This window comes from Harmonia axyridis, chromosome X, assembly GCF_914767665.1.
Source record: "Harmonia axyridis chromosome X, icHarAxyr1.1, whole genome shotgun sequence".
NCBI lineage: Eukaryota > Metazoa > Arthropoda > Insecta > Coleoptera > Coccinellidae > Harmonia > Harmonia axyridis.
The window spans coordinates 30,186,791-30,191,790 of record NC_059508.1 but is presented as its reverse complement, the minus strand read 5'-3'; the positions used below and the strand labels follow the sequence as shown (position 1 = coordinate 30,191,790).

The following is a 5,000-nucleotide window of genomic DNA, read 5'->3' as shown; positions in this document are numbered from 1 at the left end:
AAATTTGAGAAAATTCCACGATCAGAAAATTTTTTTCGAAAAAAAAAAAAAATCGTAATCACCTCGGTCATGGCGAGTTATTTTCCGTATTTCATTCCACAATCAACGTACAACATAGAAGAAATCATCTCTCTAACTATCCTGGTTCAAAAGTTGTATCGGAACATTTCACGTCGTAATATCTCGCCAAGTCCAGACCTCGGCGATAGGTAGTATCTGACACCGTCCGCTCGGGACTGACATCGACTTGGACTCGGGCTGATGATGGGGAGGCGTTTAAGGACGTGAACATTTTTCCTTATAAAAATTAAAGTCGACAATGAATATTGATTCTGATTACTGATTTCCGCTTTAAAAACACATTAGAAGGCAACCAAATCGAATTTGAGGAAATTCCACGATCAGAAAATTTTTTTCGAAAAAAAAAAAAATCCGAAAAATATTTTTCGATTCCTATTACTGATTTACTCTTTTAGAACACATTAGGAGGCAACCAAATCAAATTTGAGAAAATTCCACAATCAGAAAATTTTTTTCGAAAAAAAAAAAAATTCGAGGACACCTCGGTCATGGCAAGTTATTTCCCACAATCCATTCCCCGATCCACGTACATCCCAGAAAAAATCATCTCTCTAACTATCCTGGTTCAAAAGTTGTATCGGAACATTTTCACGTCGAAAATATATCTCTAAGTCCAAACCGATGCACCACGTAAACTAGGGCAGACCGATGCACCACGTAATATCGGGCAGACCGATGCAGAACGTAAACTCGATCATACCGATGCTTCACGTAATCTCGATCTTACCGATGCACCACGTAAACAAGGGCAGACCGATGCAGAACGTAAAGTAGATCTTACCGATGCACCACGTAATCTCGATCTTACCGATGCACCACGTAATCTCCATCTTACCGATGCACCACGTGAACTGGATCTTACCGATGCAGAACGTGAATTGGATCTTACCGATGCAGAACGTGAATTGGATCTTACCGATGCACCACGTAAACTCGATCATACCGATGCACCACGTAATCTCGGGCAGACCGATGCACAACGTAAATGACGATCGGGACCGGGGCGATCGGTCGTATCTGACACCGCCGGCTCGGTTCTAACATCGTCAATGAGTCGGGGTTGTAAAAAAGGACGTGAACATTTTTCCTTATAAAAATCAAACCCGACCATGGATTTTGATTCTGATTGTTGATTATCGCTACTAGAACATATAAGGAGGCAACCAAATCAAATTTGAGAAAATTCCACGATCAGAAAATTTTTTTCGAAAAAAAAAAAAAATCGTAATCACCTCGGTCATGGCGAGTTATTTTCCGTATTTCATTCCACAATCAACGTACAACATAGAAGAAATCATCTCTCTAACTATCCTGGTTCAAAAGTTGTATCGGAACATTTTACGTCGTAATATCTCGCCAAGTCCAGACCTCGGCGATAGGTAGTATCTGACACCGTCCGCTCGGGACTGACATCGACTTGGACTCGGGCTGATGATGGGGAGGCGTTTAAGGACGTGAACATTTTTCCTTATAAAAATTAAAGTCGACAATGAATATTGATTCTGATTACTGATTTACGCTTTAAAAACACATTAGAAGGCAACCAAATCGAATTTGAGGAAATTCCACGATCAGAAAATTTTTTTCGAAAAAAAAAAAAATCCGAAAAATATTTTTCGATTCCGATTACTGATTTACTCTTTTAGAACACATTAGGAGGCAACCAAATCAAATTTGAGAAAATTCCACAATCAGAAAATTTTTTTTCGAAAAAAAAAAAAATTCGAGGACACCTCGGTCATGGCAAGTTATTTCCCACAATCCATTCCCCGATCCACGTACATCCCAGAAAAAATCATCTCTCTAACTATCCTGGTTCAAAAGTTGTATCGGAACATTTTCACGTCGAAAATATATCTCTAAGTCCAAACCGATGCACCACGTAAACTAGGGCAGACCGATGCACCACGTAAAGTGGATCTTACCGATGCAGAACGTGAATTGGATCTTACCGATGCACCACGTAAACTCGATCTTACCGATGCACCACGTAATCTCAATCTTACCGATGCACCACGTGAACTGGATCTTACCGATGCAGAACGTGAATTGGATCTTACCGATGCACCACGTAAACTCGATCTTACCGATGCACCACGTAATCTCGATCTTACCGATGCACCACGTGAACTGGATCTTACCGATGCAGAACGTGAATTGGATCTTACCGATGCACCACGTAAACTCGATCTTACCGATGCACCACGTAATCTCAATCTTACCGATGCACCACGTGAACTGGATCTTACCGATGCAGAACGTGAATTGGATCTTACCGATGCACCACGTAAACTCGATCTTACCGATGCACCACGTAATCTCGATCTTACCGATGCACCACGTGAACTGGATCTTACCGATGCAGAACGTGAATTGGATCTTACCGATGCACCACGTAAACTCGATCTTACCGATGCACCACGTAATCTCAATCTTACCGATGCATCACGTAATCTCGATCTTACCGATGCAGAACGTAAACTCGATCATACCGATGCACCACGTTATCTCGGCAGACCGATGCAGAACGTAAAAAAAAAGCTTACAGCACGCGGTGTTCCCAAGCGGTCACCCATCCAAGTACTAACCGCGCCCGACGCTGCTTGGCTTCAGTGTTCTGACGAGAACTGGCAATTTCAGCGTGGTATGGCCGTAAACAACAAATATAGCGATATTTTCTATGATATCTCACTTTTTGGGAGCGGAAAGGACGTGAACGTTTTTCCTTATAAAAAATGAAATAACTTTTGGATATTAATTCTGATTGTTGATTTAAGTTTTAAGAACACATTAGGACATATCTCAATGAAATTTGAGGGATTTCCGAAATCGAAAAATATTTTTCGAAAAAAAAAAAAAAACCCAGAAGACCTCGGTCATCTCAAGTTTATTTCCATATTCTATTACACAATCAACGTACATCACAAAAGGAACCATCTCTCTAACTATCACAGTTAAATTTTTGTATCGGAACATTTCACGTCGGAATATCTCGCTAAGTCCAGACCGGGGAGATCGGTCGCATTTGACACCGTCCGCTCCGGTCTAACATCGTCTTGGAGTCGGGGTAACGATGGAGAGGCGTTTAAGGACGTGAACATTTTTCCTTATAAAAATTAAAGTCGACAATGAATATTGATTCTGATTACTGATTTACTCTTTTAGTACACATTAGAAGGCAACGCAATCAGATTTGAGGAAATTTCAAGATCAGAAAATTTTTTTCGAAAAAAAAAAAAATTCAAGAACACCTGGGTCATGGCAAGTTATTTCCCACAATCCATTCCACAATCAACGTACAACATAGAAGAAATCATCTCTCTAACTATCCTGGTTCAAAAGTTGTATCGGAACATTTCACGTCGAAATACCTCGCCAAGTCCAGACCGGGGCGATAGGTAGTATCTGACACCGTCCGCTCGGGACTGACATCGACTTGGACTCGGGCTAATGATGGGGAGGCGTTTAAGGACGTGAACATTTTTCCTTATAAAAATTAAAGTCGACAATGAATATTGATTCTGATTACTGATTTACGCTTTAAAAACACATTAGAAGGCAACCAAATCAAATTTGAGGAAATTCCAAAATCAGAAAATTTTTTTTCAAAAAAAAAAAAATCCGAAAAATATTTTTCGATTCTGATTACTGATTTACTCTTTTAGAACACATTAGAAGGCAACGAAATCAAATTTGAGTGAAATCCAAAATCAGAAAATATTTTTCGAAAAAAAAAAAAAATTCGAGAACACCTCGGTCATGGCAAGTTATTTTCCACAATCCATTCCCCAATCAACGTACATCCCAGAAAAAATCATCTCTCTAACTATCCTGGTTCAAAAGTTGTATCGGAACATTTTCACGTCGAAAATATATCTCAGAGTCCAGACCGATGCAGAACGTAAACTCGATCATACCGATGCTTCACGTAATCTCGATCTTACCGATGCACAACGTAAACTAGATCACACCGATGCAGAACGTAAACTCGATCATACCGATGCACCACGTAAACTCAGGCAGACCGATGCAGAACGTGAACTCGATCTTACCGATGCACCACGTAATCTCGATCTTACCGATGCACCACGTAAACTCGGGCAGACCGATGCAGAACGTGAACTCGATCTTACCGATGCACCACGTAAACTAGGGCTGACCGATGCATCACGTAAACGACGATCGAGAGGCGCGAAAGGACGTGAACGTTTTTCATTATAAAAATTGAAATAAATGATAAATAATGATTCTGATTGTTGATTATCATTTTTAATAAGCATTAGGAGGCAACCAAATGAAATTTGAGGAAATTCCGATAATAGAAAATTTTTTCGAAAAAAAAAAAAAATTCATGAAATCCTCGGTCATCGCAAAATATTTACCATATTCTGTTCGATAATCAACGTATATTTAAGAAGGAATCATATCTGTATCTATCTTGGTTCAAATTTTGTATCGGAACATTTTGACCAAAGTCCGAGCTTCGGCCGAAACAGACACCGCTGACCTGGCCTATCGATCGACCGAGAGTCGGGGATAGAGCGTAAGTGTTGTCTGGAGGGGAACCCTGTGCTCTCCTGACATATATAGGGAAGGTGGTCGCGTTGGGCGATGCAGAACGTTTGGATCGGGAATTATATTTTTGGTTCAGCTATTGGAATATGGTTTATTGTTGGTATATATTGGCGAAATAACGTTCTTACTGACTGGGGATATTCATAAAAATGAGTCCGGAGATTTTCAGATCGAAGTCCGAGTGATCCGACTTGGAAGGCGTGTTGGGTGGGTCGAGATGGCTTAGATAGATCAGACGAGGCGGGCTAAGTGTTGACGTCATGCATCGGTCCATTTTCAGATTGAGTCCGAGTAATCCGACTTTGAAAGAGTGTTGGGTGCGTCGAGACTGTTTAGATAGATCG

At 40.5% G+C, this 5,000-nt stretch overlaps 1 non-coding gene across 1 annotated transcript; it reads right to left on the bottom strand.

The window, feature by feature from the left end:
• Positions 1–2,620: 2,620 nt before the first annotated feature.
• On the bottom strand, positions 2,621–2,739 carry LOC123688394. Its single transcript, XR_006749918.1, has one exon. It is a non-coding gene; the product is annotated as a 5S ribosomal RNA (ribosomal RNA).
• Between the last annotated feature and the right edge of the window lie 2,261 nt (positions 2,740–5,000).